This window comes from Canis aureus, chromosome 20 (genome assembly GCF_053574225.1).
Source record: "Canis aureus isolate CA01 chromosome 20, VMU_Caureus_v.1.0, whole genome shotgun sequence".
NCBI classification, from domain to species: Eukaryota; Metazoa; Chordata; class Mammalia; order Carnivora; family Canidae; genus Canis; species Canis aureus.
Window position 1 is genome coordinate 49,010,382 of NC_135630.1, and position 17,756 is coordinate 49,028,137.

At 36.0% G+C, this 17,756-nt stretch overlaps 1 protein-coding gene across 31 annotated transcripts in view; it reads right to left on the reverse strand.

Moving 5' to 3' along the window:
• The window catches only part of LOC144291790 (uncharacterized), a 186,377-nt gene that overhangs the window by 60,032 nt on the left and 108,589 nt on the right, over positions 1–17,756 (reverse strand). For 24 of the 31 annotated variants that reach the window (XR_013359317.1, XR_013359311.1, XR_013359313.1 and 21 more), the window contains one exon: positions 4,367–4,404. The exons of 5 other annotated variants lie outside the window; for them this stretch is intronic. The gene's annotated coding sequence lies outside the window, so the exon portion shown is untranslated. Of the gene's footprint in view, positions 1–4,366; positions 4,405–7,096; positions 7,235–10,418; positions 10,563–17,756 lie in introns of all 31 variants that reach the window. 2 more of the 31 variants (XR_013359298.1, XR_013359299.1) reach the window with 1 other exon arrangement.

Here is a 17,756-nt window from a genome sequence, read left to right on the forward strand (position 1 = left end):
ATCATGAACACCATATCCCAAGGTATTTTAACAAATTTGAACCTCACCTTCTGAGGACTTTTGATCTAAAGCTACATTCAGTTGGAGAAAAACAGTTTTTTTTATTTTTTTAAATCAAATAAAACTGGGAAAATATTGATTTGTTGACAGAATTTAACAAGTTTTATTAAGATATTTTCGTACTGTCTAGACTTGTAGCCATAGAGCACTTTGCTTTGCTAAATAATTCATTTGATTTGACTTTTACCCCAAATTCTGGTTTTCAGTATTTCAAAAATATGTTGAGATCTCTTTAAGTCACTTCTCTCTGTCTCATACATTTTTCAACTTGAGAAGACCACAACTTAAATGGTTTTCTTTTTAAATTTTACAGACAGACATACATTAACTATTTGTAAGAAATATGTCATGGTATATCAGCTTATCAGCTCCAATGTCAGTATTCAGTTAATGGATCATATCCTAGTTATTTTCTGTGTTCCATACTTTGTGCTTGTTCTGCTGCCTACAGCTCCCTCTCCTATACTCCTAACTCCAAATATCCACATTCTGCTCTTTAGCCTCAGAAAGCACATGGTACCTCCTCAGACAAAATGATGCTCTGACCCATAGATTAATGCACATCAGAACTGCCCTTCTTATTTGTTCTTATTTCTAACCTACCTCTGCCAACGGTCCCATTTTCATGATGGAATTGGAGCTACCTACCACAATAAATGAATCTCACTCACATTAAAGGATGGGTATCAATAAGCAATCCTTCTTGTTGAATTTTTATATCTGAGTTTATTTCCAAATTAATTTTTAACTGAATTGAGTATAAAATGTGTTTTTGGTAGGAAAATATTTTTTCAAAAATGCTTAAAATTAACCTCATAAACGAATGATGTTTAAAAATTGACAATTTTCAATTTCATAGATTTTTTAGGTTTTTGATATGTATCTCTGAATTATATTTTGACCTCTCATTGGCTATTCTTGTGTCTCTTCTATACTTAGGTTTTTAGAAAAGTTATTTATTTATTATTTTTTCTCTTTTTTAATTGTATAGATAGATGTATGAATTCTATAAGCCTTTCTGTTCATTTAATCTTACTCATAGACATGTGCGATCCTTTTCCAATGAGAAAAAATATGTAAATAATAAATACTATTACCTTAAGATGAAGATATTAAACATTAGGTGAATGGGGAGAATTAAGAATCCTTCCACCCCATATAAGCCTAGTACTTGGTAACCAGCGACAGCAGGCTGCTTCGGGAGACAGGGTTATTAGTGTGTGGAATGAAGCCTCACCTAAAGCACAGGCTTGCAGGGACTCTGAGAGCTACTAGTAGAACACTGACATTGAGGAAAGCCCTCTGGGACCCTAGGAATTACACAAAGTACAGGTACCCGCAGTCAACTGTAGGAAGACTTATGTTTCTATTCAGGACATAGAAAACCACAAGAAGATGTTCCCACTCTAATAATGAGAGCAAATAAAAAAGAACAAAAAACCACCAAACCAAACCAAGATAGATAGTCTGGTTAATTTGATAAAAGTCAACAAGTGAGTTTCTAAATTAAATTTCAGTTAAAAGTTGCAGCAAAATCAGCAAAATAGTTCCAAGAAAAGTAGCTAAAAATAAAAGCATAATATTAAAGTCTCAGGAATGTGAAACTTGTGAAAAAATTCCCTAAATATTCTATTTTTAAAAAACTTAAAATGCCCGTATATCAAGGCAACAGTATTATTTAATAAACGGATGGCATTCCTCGAATGACTGAATCCCTGCCCTCCATTTGAATAGAAAAGGTTTTAGCCTATTGTGACTATTACCAGACCATGTTACTGGATGTTGACACTTCTTCAATTTCTTCCATAAGTGGTGTCAGAATTCCTCCTTTATCAGTCAATCACTCTGCCCACAGAGTTTACCGTCCTCCCCCTACATCCTCTAAGTTAATTCATACTTCATAGCCTATATAAGAGAGAGCCAAGCATGGGGAACTGGACAGAGAGGGCACCTTTCTCATACTTTTCCTAGCAATGCCCCATGGCAGAGGCATTCAAGAGCTGCCTGTCTAAGTGACTATCATTGCCACTTATTAACAGGTATCCAATGTCAAAGCATATTCAGTGTGGGATATAAAGACATTTCTTGATTTACTGGTTTCTATTCCTGAGCTTTCAGAGAAGAAATTCAATTAGTATGGAAGTAGAATAGAGGAAATGAAGAAAAAGAGAAAAATATCACTAAAAATTATTATAAATTCAATTAAAAAATAATGTTGCATATCCTTAACAAATACTTTAATCAATATTCTTATTTTTCAAAAACTACTGTAGTATTTAAATATTTTTGGTTCAAGATATGTTTAGGAAGTTAGCCATACATTTCTGAAAACTTCTCACACATCTATCCAGTTGCACATTTTATAAGGAAAGAAACCATTTGACTTTTCAGAGAGAGAGAATTAGTAGAGACCATTCCCAAACTTGGTTATTACCTCTCTTCTTTGAAAACAAGTTGTTTTGTTTCTGGGCCAAACATCCTAATTTGACACTGGTTTTAATGAAACTCTTTAATTTGCTAGGTTTGTTGGAGGGACAGGTGTCTATTAGTTGTTTTATTTTTTGGTTGATTAGCTTTGTCAAAAACTTTGATACCATGTAAAAGATAACACATTGCTGCTTCTTAAAATGGAGTTGCTTATACTCCTAATTTGTTATAAATTATAGGAAATTATTTTTTGTTTTATAAAAACAAAAACAATGAATCATCATTATGCCTTCAATAATACGTATGGCCCCATTGCCTATTTTGTGAAGAATCAGGCTGGGGGTGTAATTTAATATGAAAAAATATATATCTCTAGATTTAAAAAGATTGACCAATATATAGATTTCATCAAACACCAGTAACTTGTTTATTTTCTTGTAGAGAGAGAATGAGGCCCATTATAATCAGATTGCATAAAGCAGCAATGAAATTTCCTTCAAATTTGCTTTCCTTATGTGTGGTTTCCCTAACACAACTTTGCAGGGTAACTAGTCCTGTATCTATATATGTATCTTATGTACCTTATGTCTGTGGAAAGAGATGAGTTTTGATAAATCAGGTGACAATGAATGATCAACTCTACATGAATAAAGACCTACTAGCACTGTTTCTGACTCTTTATATGTCTAGAACTGAGTTTAGTCTATGGTGAATCCTACATAAATGTTTGTGTATTTGTTTTTAGTGAATGGTTGGACGACTGAGGGTGAATTCCAAAATTACTTTTGTGACTTCTCAGCTTATCTATGCTACTATTGATTATACACTTGGAGGATAATCCAAATCTCCATGTGGTCAAACATCCCCAAAGAAGTTCCAGTCATATACCCTTGTAAGATGAGCCTGTAAGAGCCTGATGAAAGGAATTCACAAATGTGAAGACTTAATCTTCTTTGGCAGGGAATTTGCATGTTGATCTGAAAAGCATCTATCTCCTTCTCCTGCACATCTAACAATGTTTTTATTATAATTTTAAAGGAAAGTGCCACACACTTATTCTAATTTAAAAGGAAAGTGTCATACACAGGTGACAAGAATGCTGGGATTCTGATGAATTTAAAATGTTAATATGAGGAGAATTATGGATGTTATATAGAAGCTGGAAACTTGGGCCTTTATTGTTGTTCACTCTGCAAGTCTAATCAGATGACACTTCTCAAATTACCGATGTATAAAATGAGATTTTGCTACTACAGCTCCTTTTCATGTGTGAAAATGTTCATCATGATTTAGGTTAAAATGAGTGTCATATAATGTCTAATGTGCAATTAAAATAAGGTGATGTCATGAATTATCCAACAATTTTAGACGCTCTATTCAGGATTTATTCTTTCTACTTATTTCTCTTAAGGAAATAACATGCTATAGTTACAGCACTTTCTACTCCTTTATTAAAAATAGGTGATGATGAGACACCTGGGTGGCTCAGTGGTTGAGTGTCTGCCTTTGGCTCAGGGCGTGGTCCCGGAATTCCAGGATTCTGAAGTAGGCTCCCTATGGGGAGCCTACTTCTTCCTCTACCTATGTCTCTGCCTCTTTCTCTCTCTGTCTCTCATGAAAAAATAAATAAAATCTTAAAAAAAGAAATAAAAAATAAAAATAGATGATGTTTAAATATAATATGGATGATATCATATTAAAGATTTAATAGTTTAATTACTAGATAAATAATAAAATTATGATATTTTAAAGACAAATTTGCTTTATAATACTTGTAAAGTATGCTTAATACCCAAAAAAGAAAAATATTTTATATATTATATTATATATATATATGTATTAGAATATTACTTAACCACAAGAAAGGATGGATACTTACCATTTACATTGACATGGATGGAACTGGAGGATATTATGCTGAGGGAAATAAGTCAATCAGATAGACAATTAATGTATGGTTTCACTCATATGTAGAATATAGGAAACAGTGCAGAGGATCATAGAGGAAGGGAGGTAAAACTGAATGGGAAGTCATCAGAGAGGAAGACAAGCCATGGGAGACTCTTAACTATAGGAAACAAACTGAGGGTTGCTGGAGGGGTATGGGTGGGGGGAATGGGGTAACTGGGTGATCTTAAGGAAGGCAAATGATGTGATGAGCACTGGGTGTTGTATGCAACTGATGAATTGTTGAGCTCTACATCTGAACATAATGATGTTCTATATGTTGGCTAATTGAATTTAAATAAATAAATAAGTGTACATCTCTATAACGGAATGTCACATAACAATAAAAAAGAAATGTACTACTGATATATACAACAACAATCAACACCATATTCATTCTGATAAGTGAAAGAACCCTGCTCTAATAGTCTACATACTACAAGATTCCATTTCTATGACATTCTGAAAAAAATATTAAACTATAAAGACATAAAACCAATTAGTGGTTGCCAGAGGCTGAGTTGGTTGTGGGTTTGACTATAAGGAGCATGAAAGGGACTTAGGAGAGGATGCTATATTTTGACTGTTGTGATTATGCAACTGTATGTGCTTGTCAAAATTTGAAAATTTTACACTAAAAAGAATTTCACTATATGGATACCTTAATACGAAAATTTTAAAACATGGAAGAATAAGCCATTGAGAAATGAAAAATAATTATATTTACATATAGAATGGTAACAGTGAGGTGGCATGGTCAGGGATAGAATCTTTTCTCTAAAGATTGCAGATTCTTTCAAGAGATTTCATTGTTAATCTTTATTTCAGATGTGTTGTTGAACCTATGTAAATAAACATAATTGTAAAACAATTAAATTTTAAAATGCGGGGATCCCTGGGTGGCTCAGCGGTTTGGCACCTGCCTTTGGTTCAGGGCGCCATCCTGGAGTATAGGGATCGAGTCCCACGTCAGGCTCCTGGCATGGAGCTTGCTTCTCTCTCTGCCTATGTTTCTGCCTCTCTCTCTCTCTCTCTCTCTCTCTCTCTATGTCCATTAAGAATAAATAAATAAAATATTTTTAAAAATTTAAATGCAATTTATAAAAATTAAAGTAAATTAAATAAGTCTGTCATAAGTCAAAATAGCATAGAGATTTAAAAACAAAATGAAAACAATCTTTCAAAAACAGTTTTAAACTATTTTCCTTTATCATGTTTGTCAATAGTATTATAATATTGTTTGTGTTATTCAGACCCAGCTGAATGTGCATTTTGCAATACAGGAAATGAGTAATTGTTCTCATGTCATTGAGAATCAAGCTATTCTACACAAATGAAAGCAGTTCTATTTTCAAAGTAAGGTATATAGTGTGATCGCCAGGGTAGTGATCATGGGCAGCAGGTACAATAGGACAGCAATGAATTGATGTTAATCACATAGGAATAAAAATAATAGCAACAATTATAATAGCACATGTTAATAGTGCATGTTTCCTGCTGTAATCATGGAATTAAGAATTTCTAAGGAGCTGTTTCCTTTTACTTAGAAATAGATTAGAGACATTAATTTGAGTTTAGAGGACTACAGTACCATTATGCAGTCTTTATGATACTGTTGATCAGTTGAAATGAAATAGGTGGGCAGCTTTCAAAGGTGTTCCTTGATACATATAATAAGAACAGTTTCTATGACTGGAAGCAGAAACTTGACTCTAGTTATCACAGTGGGATTATAAACTTCCCACTTGGCTCTCACATCTAAACCAGTCATAGAACTAAAATCTATTGATTGAGGGAAAGGCTAGGTCAACTTAAGGAATACAGTTACAATTTCTGTTAGAAATCTTCTCCAGAAGGTTATGTATCCTTTCACCAGAGTTAACTAATCTGAGAAAAAAAATAACCAATAAAAACTCATGCTTTTTTGGCAACTGATTGTGAATTATTAATATCTGAAAAATTACAATAGCAAATAGAGGAAATATATAGATCAGATAACATATTGTATACTCCAGATAGACATACTTCACTCTCAAACAAATCCTCATATTACTAAGAGATATTTTAGTGGGAAAAGCCAAAAACGTCCTTGGAATCATCCTCTGCAGCTTCATTTTATCCCTTAACATCACCAAAATAGAAAAACAATGCCCATCTCATGCCATGGGAACTTACAGAAATTAAAGTACCATCAAATTCTTGAAGGACTTAGAGTGATAATTTTTACCATGCCTCAATTTATTTTTCCTTGCATAATGCAAAAATGCAAGAATCCTTCATGAATTTTGAGGGAAAAGTTTGTATTACTGAAAACTTAATAAAATGAAAAGGCCAACTGGAATTATCATTCCAGATATTATATCTTTACCAGATCAATTTACCCACCATCAATTGACTTGGAAGACCTTTCTGTTTCTTGGTGGTAGTAAAGACTATTAGACGCAGTCTGGCTTATAAAATGGAGAGCGCAATGTGATGCCCTACCTCTGAACTACTATGTTAGCTTTTCTGTTCATTGTAATACAATTTTCCCAAAGAACCTTAATGTCTTGGTATCTTATAAAATATTGAGTTTATCCATTAAGTAAATGACATTCTATTAATTAGACCGAATGACATTAGGTAGTAGCCAGTAGTCTTGGTACCATATCAAGAGACTTACATGTCAAAAGGAATTAAATCTTGTGAAAATTCAGGGTCTTGTTATATCAGGGAAATTTCTAGTAGTCTATTGTTCTGAGGCATGCTGGGGGATCTTCTCTAAAGTGAGACTGATTGCTGCATCTTAAGGCACCCGCCACTAGGAAAGAGTAGGCAATCCTGGTTTTAGTATGCAACTATATATTTATGTAAGCAACTCCTAAGACCTCTAGTTCTGACTGGAGCCCAGATCCAGAAAGCGTTCTGTGACAAGATACTCTGCAACTTGAGCTTTATATGCTAAGACACCAATTCAATTCTCTCTTTGCCTGAAATATTCTTCATTGGGGAGCATCTTGTGGCCAGGTCTCTGGCCCTTGTGGAGGTAGAGACTGTTCATGGAAAAGGAGATAACCTTATAAACTGAACTATAGATGGAGAACTGTGCATCATCTGAACCACCATATTTGCAGTTGTGACTGGGAAGTAGGTAATGTTCTTAAGTACTACACAACTGCACCTGTCTAGAGATTTCTTCCTCAGGTGACACCTACTGCCACGGTACTATCAAAGAATGATCTTATAGTCTTGGTTTTGTATTGTTTGAGATACCTTACCCATCAAGATTTAACATGTCATATCTGATCAGAGTCCACCTTGATCTCTTTGTTAGTTCTTAAAAGGACATATGATCTGAGACTGGGATCTCTGTCTGTTGAATCTCTAATGCTGACCAGGTCCTGAAACAACTTCATCTGTTTTTTTGTTTTGTTTTGTTTTGTTTTTTTATTTCAGACTCCCTGAGATGGAGAGACTGTCTTCTGCCTATAAATGCCTATAACCGCAATCCTATGTAATCGTACCCCCAGGGCCGAAACTCTTGATATCATTTTAGAATGACTCTTGTCATATTTAGACTGCTGTTTGTTGTTAAGAGGGGAGAGGCCAAAACAGCCTTATTTATTTCCTATTGATTCCTAGCCTTTTACTTCTCCTACCTCTATCCATGACATGCAATAATGACCTGTAACCTGTACAGTGTGACTTACTGACCATATGCATAGATGCACATGCATAATACCTACTAATGGCAGGATACTTAGCATGACATAATTAAGAGGTCATATTCTGACCTCATTGTGTGCAGATTAGGAGAGTGAGGGGATAGTTCCTACCAATAACATGGTTTCACAGGAAGCACCACAACAGCTATATTTCTGGCTAGTGGGGAAGAATCTATATTCATTTCAGTCATAACAACAAATTCCCACTTTCACAAAAGGGAGTAAGAGCTAACTCCACGAACAGAATGTTGATTAAAATAGAGAATACAAATAAAAAAGCAAGAAGACCAAGTCTGTTGTAGGGAAGAAAGGAAGAGAAGAGATGAAAAATCTTTTCCTCATTTATGACTAAGGTAGATAGCCTATATTTTGCAATTTTTTTCAGTTATCTACTATCATATAAATTATTGAATACTTATTATATAGAGACTACCAAGTAAGTGAAGTATATTGATGTTTACTTCCTCTCCCAAACATGGGAAATGACAGAAAGAAAGAAAAATAAATTAAGATATTTATGATGAGAATGGGAGGGGGAAGCAACAGTGGATGAAAGTTTTTAGCGAAATTTTAGAAATAAAGATGGGAAAATGATAAGTGACTATATAAAGAAGTTGAATCTATGTGCCTATAGAGGTAACTATCTTCAAGATGTGAGCTAATTAGCTCTGCAGGTCAGCTGAGGCTCTCAGAGCTTCAGGCATCCCAGAACATGAAAGCAGGAAGTAAAGAGTGGGGCTTAGGTGAGTGTCTACAAACAGTGTATGTGGCCTTCTAGAAGGGCCAAGCACAGGGGAAGGAGGAAGAGAGACAGAAGCTGAAAAGTTTCATGAAACATGCATTAGGAACCGGGGACCTCAGCAACCTGCCCTAGGTACCTTCAAGGAAAATCGCCATCCAGGCAAATTACAATCCCCACCTGGGCAATCCCAGCCAAGAGATGGCCTTTTGCCCTAGAGAAACTGAATAACCCAGAGAAAAGCTCTTTAAACTAACACATTTCATTCATTTCTGAATGAATATTCAAGAAGAATTTTTTTTTTTTTTTTTACATCTCTGATCAGTGATGCCAAGCACTTACATGATTTCCAGAAGGGCACACTGACAATGAAGTTGCCACGTACATTGCATTTGCTTGCCCTACAGCACCAACACATCCTTGCTCTAAATAGGTGCTAATAAATATTTTCTGAGTCTATTAACAAATTCAGCCACATACTACTTGTCAAATCTCGTTATCAAACATCACAAAGTGCTGGAAGAAACTTTTGTAGGTCAACTAATATGTTCCCTTGACATAATAACTTCTAAACAGAGTTTTCTATCATATTTCTGTCCAATGTCAAGATAGAAGTGAACAAACCCACATGCAACTTTAGAGCTCTTATATTTTTGCTTCAGTGAAGCTAAACCAAATTATTTAATAGCTTAAAGTCAATCTCCTATCTTTTCAAAATTTCAGCATCAGCATTCATGAAAGGTTTTGGTGCAGTTTCAGACTAGCAGCTAAAAAAGACACTGGTAGTCTACTGTGTATCCATGGAAATAGGAATTGAGTAGACTTTTTGATATGATTATGCTATCTTTGGGATAGGTCATAATGACACCAGGTGAAAAGAAATGCAGGACAGAAAAGAGCCTGAAGCAAGCCCGTCCTCATTAATTTTATCTAAACTCCACTGCTCTCATTTGTCATTGGCACTGTTTTTTTTTTTTTTTTTTCCAACCCTCCAGCTCTGTAAGAAAATGTCTAGTTGTTTCTAAAATTCATTGAGAAGTCTGGCTTTCATGAAATAGTTTGATAACTCACTTTCTATTTACTAGAAAGAGTTAAGAATCCCTTATTGGATTAATTTCTTGGTTATAGTTAATGTTCTAATTTTTAGAATAACTCATTGTGCTTCTTCTCACTGATACCCTCGTAAAGCAGTCATCCTTTCAAAATTTCTTAGTTTTATATGCTGCCTCATTGATTCCTACGAGGATTAAATAATATAATGTGTGTAAAGTGCTTAGCACAGTACCTGGCAGAGTTAAGTGCACATTAACTGGTAGCTGTTTGGGTTGTTATATCATTATTACTATTAGCTTGCAATTTCATGCACTTTACATTTAATATCTTAAAAAAAAACAAGTATTTTCATCTGTCTGCCTAATGGCTAAATCACGTAGAACCATATAATCAAATGTTATTCCTTCTTTTTGACATGATCTCTTTTCTTCTTTCTTCTTTTATATTTGAGAGTAAATACAAAGTCATGAAGACTCAAATTTATGTACCTGGAGTTTTGAGAATCCTCATTTTTCTCAGTTCTATTAGTTTTTAAAGGAAATGCCAAGTAAATGGTTAATCCCACTTCTGCTTTGTCCTTTTTGACTAATTTCCACCGACAAGTAATCCTGTTCCCTTGTATTCCTGAGAAACTGAGAGAGAGAAATGCGTATTTCATATTATTCAATTATATCCATTTTTGACTTAAAAGTCTGCTCATTAGGCCGCCTTACCTGTATCGGTAGACTATCTGTTGTTCTCTCTTGCTGCTTTCAAGTTCTTTAACCAGTCCTTTGTAATTAGGGTTACAAACATCCAGGTGTGCCTTGGACATGTCCCTTTATGCCTGTTTTCGAGGCATCCCTTCTACTTTGCATTTATGTTTGACATTTCGTATTTTTCACAAAATGTAATGAACAGTTGAACTAATTTATGCCACAGTGGCTCTGACAGGCTCCACATTGACTTTCAGCTCTGCCCTGTTTTCATCCGATACTCTTGAGTTGCATGTGCAGTGCAACATACTTCATTTAAGACTCAGTTGTATCTGAGAAACAACCAATGATAACCCGTTTCTACTTTCCGAGACCTTCTCAGACTTTATATAACAATGGACGATGTACACATACACTCACTCACTCACAGAACTTTTCCACAACTTTACCCGAATCCTTCTCAGAGAACTCTTTCACACCAATCCCAAATTTCTCTGCTAGCTCCTGCCCTCTCAGTATCTCCGCCTGCTTTAGTCTTCTCCTCAGTGCTTGCAACTCTAATGCTCTATGGTCTATTAACTTATGCTTGACTGCCTCCCCTGTAAGAAGTTATAATCTTCTCAAAAGTTCAGGCTTTTGTCTGTTTTGCTGACTATTCCTTTACCAGTGCCTAGAATAGTGTCTGGCACCAGGGGGCCACATGGAACAACTCCATCCCATTGCACTCTATGTAAATAGGATTCCCCGGAGCATAAGTGGTGTCCCTGGCATTGTACAAAACAGTGACCTGGTCTGCCATCCACCAAGCATAAAATAAATGTTAAAGAAAAAAATGACTATTAACCAATAAATACAGTATGATAGATAAGATATCTTGGGAATTTTCAGGGGGTTTCTATAAATGTAGAAACTAAAACTGCTCTAAAAACTAAAGTTTTTTTAAAGACTCTACCAAATTAATCCATGTTTATTCATATGTGATCATTAAACTGAGTCTTTTTTTAATCATTAATCCAATGCAGGGTTAAATGAGGAAAATACATACAGAAATACTTCCTAAAATCCAGTAATTCAGAATCCAAACACATTTTCAGGCTAGGGCAGTCCAGGTGGCTCAGCAGTTTAGCGCCGCCTACAGCTCAGGGTGTGATCCTGAAGACCCGGGATTGAGTCCCACGTCAGGCTCCCTGCATGGAGCCTGCTTCTCCCTCTGCCTGTGTCTCTGCCTCTGTCTCTCTCTCCTCTCTGTGTATTCTCATGAATAAATAAATAAAATCTTTAAAAAAAAAAAAAACATTTTCAGGCTAAAATTGTCTCTTTGATTTAGGTAACCATCTAGTTTCTTTTTTTCTCTAGATTGAAAAAGGCCAGGAAACTGAAGCAATTAATTCTGTTTTATTCCTCCTCATTTAGCAAACATTTACTGAATACTTGTTAGGTTCCAGGTGCAGTATTAGATGTCATAATGTTTGTTATTTAAATTAAATACTGAAAAAACTACATAGTGCTGTGTTTAGCAACCCAATTCTTTTGAATTATCAGAGATTGTTCAGGTAAGTCTTTGAAGACTGAAATGAACATATCCTGAAAATTAAGCTTCTTTTGCCCTCCCTGAGGACCAGTAATGAATGCAGTGTCTAAAGATATCCTTCCTCAACATCTTAAAAGCCATCTACGAAAAGCCCACAGCAAATATCATTCTCAATGGGGAAGCACTGGGAGCCATTCCCCTAAGATCAGGAACAAGACAGGGATGCCCATTCTCACCACTGCTATTCAACATAGTACTGGAAGTCCTAGCCTCAGCAATCAGGCAACAGAAAGACATTAAAGGCATTCAAATTGGCAAAGAAGAAGTCAAACTCTCCCTCTTCGCCGATGACATGATACTGTACATAGAAAACCCAAAGCCTCTACCCCAAGATTGCTAGAACAAGATTGTACCAAATACAGCAATTTGGTAGCGTGGCAGGATACAAAATCAATGCCCAGAAATCAGTGGCATTTCTATACACTAACAATGAGACTGAAGAAAGAGAAATTAAGGAGTCAATCCCATTTACAATAGCACCCAAAAGCATAAGATACCTAGGAATAAACCTAATCCAAGAGGTCAAGGATCTATACCCTAAAAACTATAGAACACTTCTGAAAGAAATTGAGGAAGACACAAAGAGATGGAAAAATAGTCTATGCTCATGGATTGGCAGAATTAATATTGTGAAAATGTCAATGTTACCCAGGGCAATTTACACGTTTAATGCAATCCCTATCAAAATACCATGGACTTTCTTCAGAGAGTTAGAACAAATTATTTTAAGATTTGTGTGGAATCAGAAAAGACCCCGAATAGCCAGGGGAATTTTAAAAAAGAAAACCATAGCTGGGGACATCACAATGCCAGATTTCAGGTTGTACTACAAAGCTGTGGTCATCAAGACAGTGTGGTCCTGGCACAAAAACAGACACATAGATCAATGGAACAGAATAGAGAACCCAGAAGTGGACCCTCAACTTTATGGTCAACTAATATTCGATAAAGGAGGAAAGACTATCCACTGGAAGAAAGACAGTCTCTTCAATAAATGGTGCTGGGAAAATTGGACATCCACATGCAGAAGAATGAAACTAGACCACTCTCGTGCACCAGGCACAAAGATAAACTCAAAATGGATGAAAGATCTAAATGTGAGACAAGATTCCATCAAAATCCTAGAGAAGAACACAGGCAACACCCTTTTTGAACTCGGCCACAGTAACTTCTTGCAAGATTCATCCACAAAGGCAAAAGAAACAAAAGAAAAAATGAACTATTGGGACTTCGTCAAGATAAGAAGCTTTTGCACAGCAAAGAATACAGTCAACAAAACTAAAAGACAACCTACAGAATGGGAGAAGATATTTGCAAATGACGTATCAGATAAAGGGTTAGTTTCCAAAATCTATAAAGAACTTATTAAACTCAACACCAAAGAAACAAGGAATCCAATCATGAAATGGGCAAAAGACATGAACAGAAATCTCACAGAGGAAGACATAGACATGGCCAACATGCACATGAGAAAATGCTCCGCATCACTGGCCATCAGGGAAATACAAATCAAAACCACAATGAGATACCACCTCACACCAGTGAGAATGGGGAACACTAACAAGGCAGGAAACCACAAATGTTGGAGAGGATGCGGAGAAAAGGGAACCCTCATACACTGTTGGTGGGAATGTGAACTGGTACAGCCACTCTGGAAAACTGTGTGGAGGTTTCTCAAAGAGTTAAAAATAGACCTGCTCTACGACCCAGCAATTGCACTGTTGGGGATTTACCCCAAAGATACAGATGCAATGAAACGCCGGGATACCTGCACCCCGATGTTTATAGCAGCAATGGCCACAATAGGCAAACTGTGGAAGGAGCCTCGGTGTCCAACGAAAGATGAATGGATAAATAAGATGTGGTCTATGTATACAATGGAATATTCCTCAGCCATTAGAAATGACAAATACCCACCATTTGCTTCAACGTGTGGATGGAACTGGAGGGTATTATGCTGAGTGAAGTATGTCAATCAGAGAAGGACAAACATTATATGTTCTCATTCATTTGGGGAATATAAATAATAGTGAAAGGGAATATAAGGGAAGGGAGAAGGAATGTGTGGGAAATATCAGAAAGGGAGACAGAACATAAAGACTCCTAACTCTGGGAAATGAACTAGGGATGGTGGAAGGGGAGGAGGGGGGGGTGGGGGTGAATGGGTGACGGGCACTGAGGGGGGCACTTGATGGGATGAGCACTAGGTGTTATTCTGTATGTTGATAAATTGAACACCAATAAAAATAAATTTATTAAAAAAATAAAAATAAAATAAAGATATCCTTACTGGAAGTGAACATGATATTTGCACTATAAAGAAATAAAAACAAACAAATACACTTAATAAATTTAACACTTTTTATATTTTGGATATAAATCCATGTTTGTTTTTGGAAATATATGAGGAAAAAAAATATGAGGTTGCGTTCAGCTACTGGTCAACCCCACGGAAACTAACTTTTAAATTAATGGCTACTAAGGAAAGTATTGATATTTTGTAATTATTAAAAGTTCTTCTTTTGCTGAAGTATGTCATGCTGTATATCATTTTCTCAAATGAATATATCTGAGATATAAAACAATTTCCATCAAAAAGAATCACATAAAAGAAAAAATCACATACAGCAGGTCACGGTGAGGCTGCATGCCTAAAGCAGGAAATTGAGGAGATATAAGTATTCTAGTTCAAATGACACCCAAACCTCAAGTCTGTTTTTGCATGACACTTGACTAATTTTCTGGATTTCTTTGTCCTTGGGTTCTATTAGTTTATTTCCTAACATTTAGCTTTTGTTAAAGTACCAATCCAAGGTCTTTACACTTCCCCCTGCATTTGTGTTGTGGTAGTTTGCTTGCTTAAAAAAAAAAAAAAAAAAGTCTTAAACCGAAATACATATTTGAAAAGCAACAAACTTAAAAAGAATTATGGAGATTTATGTAGAATTTATATTATTTTATATTACTACTCCAAGGTCATTAAAAATATAAAAAACAAAGGTGAGGAAAGTTAAAAGTTACTCTAAATCAAATGACAGTTGTTTCACTGACAACCTGAATTTCAAGTGGAAAATGCAGTTTATAAGATGCTAGAACATGTCATGTGGAACATGTTTGACCTTGTTCATGCTTTTTCAAGGGAAAGGAATGCATAGGTGTATTCTATTCATTTTTCTTTTCTTTTAGGTTTCTGTACTGAAAGAGCTGATGTATCTACCTTCAAAGGAAAGAACCAAAAAGCCTCAGTGATGACAAGATTGCAGTGCATGGGGCACTGTGAGATTAGGTATCACACTCCAGGACAATGGACCATATACTTTCCAACTGTGAGATGGATTTACTACACAGCCCCATATTGAGGCCACCCAAATATGGGAGAATTGTCCATCTTTAGATTAGCCATTTCTTGGCCAGGAAAAGTTCAGACCATCAGCCTCTGCTTGAGTGTCTTTGGAGGACCACTGGGAGATGATTAAATCCTATAGGTCTCTAAAAGATGATACCTGCACTAAACGAGTTCCTTCTAAAGCTGCACTTTACCCATTGGCCAATTTGGCCCACTCTATCCCACGAAATTCTCTTGAGGAAAACACTTCTGAGTAAGATAAATCAATTTTCATTTTGAAGGTGTCATCACACTATCAGGTAGACAGCCTGCGGCCATAATCATAATTGGCCACATTGAATGTTACAAGAATATAGCAATATGAACTATATGTGCTAAGCATTCGTCCGTCACAAACACACATAAAAACTTATAATGTAACTCAAGTTTGAAGTACAGAGATAAAGCACAAAAATCTCCCCAAAGCTTTGTCAGAAAAAAATAAGAGCTCCTTTGTACCTAAAGGCATTCATTATGTCTTATGTTAGAAGCAGTGTTGAATATTTTAATAAGGTATTTTACAAATTGTTTCCTGAAACTGAAATGTTTGAGACAGAATTGGTGTTCCTAAGAGTACTATATCCAGGACAAGGAATGTTGTGCCCAAGATTGCGCATCTGAGAAACCACCAAGGAGCCAACACCGATGCAAGTGCATGAGGGTTTATTTGCAAGCTCGAGCTTGGGTCCAAGTATACCCGACACAGGGGAGCAGGGACTTGGACCCAAGCTGAGCTTGTTAATAAACCCTCATGCACTTGCATTGGTGTTGGCTCCTTGGTGGTTTCTCGGATTTGCAATCTTGGGAACAACAGGAATTTGACCTCATCTGAAAGGGAACCAGATACTAAAATCTTCCTTATCAAGCATTTCTATTAGGCCTTTATTTTTTCTGTATAAAAAAGCATTTTTCTATTTATTTAAATTCATTGGCTTCAAATGTAGTTTTCAGTAATTCATCAGGTGTGTATAAACCCAGTGGTTCTATTGCATCTTAAAAGAAACCTCAAGTATTTGGTTTTGGTAGAGATAAAAGGGCAAATATATCTCTCTGGTTACTAAACGAACTGTTATTTGCTTTCAGGGATTTGCTTTCCCCCGAAATTATCAGGACCAGTAATGTCACCGCTCAGTATCTTTGAAGACCACCGTTTTGTCTTGTCTGAATTCCTTCATTTCTGGATGTTTCTGTCTCTGTCTCAAAAAACAGTGGGCTGTTTTTGGCCCAAAGACTGGCTCCTGTACTTGCTTAGTATCAAATGCACTCAAACATTCTTTAACTGTCATTCTTCCTTCCCATTTAGGGAAATCCCCACGGGATATCTAGATTTTCACCATCTCAAGAAAGTAGAAAAAAAGCAACACAATTTGGGTAAAGACAAGATTTTTTCCCCGTCCCTTTTCCATCCATGAGATATTTTTCAGCTCGTAGAGAACAGGATCAAAGAGAAAGTTTCCACATTATACTGTTTCTTTTTCTCAGAATTCATCTTCTTATGGTTGCTCGATTTTACACCAATATATGCATTTCTGTAATTTTTTTTTCCTTTTTTTGAGCCATTGGTAAATGTGGTCTCTGGTATAGAAATCAAACAAATAAACTGGCAGGGACAATATTCTAATATCAACTGGTCCACCAGGATTAGGAATCGGGTGGGTTTAATCATCCTTTGTTCCTGCTTAAAATGTCCAGCTTTGGTGTGTCAGACAGCATGGTCTTCATGCTAAGTCACACATACTTCTCACTTCAGAAATTAATGTTTCTAGTCCAATATACCAATCAAAATCAATTCAGTATGAAATCTTCCCTCTAAATTGAGGCCTTACTTCGGCCTAAATCTGAAGCGGCATAGGTGATATTTCTGGCTTTTTCCTCTGTCTCCTTTTTTATGTTTCCTCCTCACCCATCTCCCCAGTTGCTAGCTGTTTCAAGCCCACCAAGGTCAGAGTTTGGAGAGGAAGTGTGCTGAGAGGTAAGAGAGGTAAGTCCCTCATTGATCAGGTTCTATTTCCATTGGCTTTGTTCTCACTCAACAGGTGGATATTTACGGATGACTCACTGCCTTGAGGTATACTTATTCTGGGCTCTTGGTGTGATTGGATGCTTTTTCTCATGCAGATCTCTTGACTCTAGAAGATGCATTTGAATTCCTAGT